Here is a 445-nt window from a genome sequence, read left to right on the forward strand (position 1 = left end):
GACGGGTAGGAGACTCTCAAATTCCACCTATCTGACCCAGACAAAAAAGTGGCTGAAGCTGACTGGTGCACCCAGGGCTACGCAGAGCTTGGCTAACTGTTTGTCTATGGCAGCTTTCCTCACCTCCAGAAGCTTCCGCTTCCAGTCACTTGGCCTTCTGCTTCTATTGGCTCTCAATTGTTCTGATTTTTCCGCTGTAGACGTCCAATAGCAAGCAGCTTGGATCGGCATCCGCCAAAGTATCTCAGAGCCCGGATAGCTCAGTCGGTAGAGCATCAGACTTTTAATCTGAGGGTCCAGGGTTCAAGTCCCTGTTTGGGCGCTGGGCTTTCGGCAACTGGGAGGTCCTTGATTGGCAGACATGGTTGTCTTTATGCACTTCTTTGGGACTGATCGCTGGCTGAGAGTTGAGCTGTCTTCGTGACGGGTAGGAGACTCTCAAATT

The 445-nt window shown here is 51.5% G+C and overlaps 1 non-coding gene across 1 annotated transcript; it reads left to right on the top strand.

The window, feature by feature from the left end:
• Positions 1-249: 249 nt before the first annotated feature.
• TRNAK-UUU lies at positions 250-322 on the top strand. The gene has a single exon. It is a non-coding gene; the product is annotated as a tRNA-Lys (tRNA).
• Positions 323-445: the final 123 nt, after the last annotated feature.

Source organism: Nanorana parkeri, unplaced genomic scaffold (assembly GCF_000935625.1).
Source record: "Nanorana parkeri isolate BGI_ZX_2015 unplaced genomic scaffold, ASM93562v1 scaffold576, whole genome shotgun sequence".
Classification (NCBI taxonomy): Eukaryota; Metazoa; Chordata; class Amphibia; order Anura; family Dicroglossidae; genus Nanorana; species Nanorana parkeri.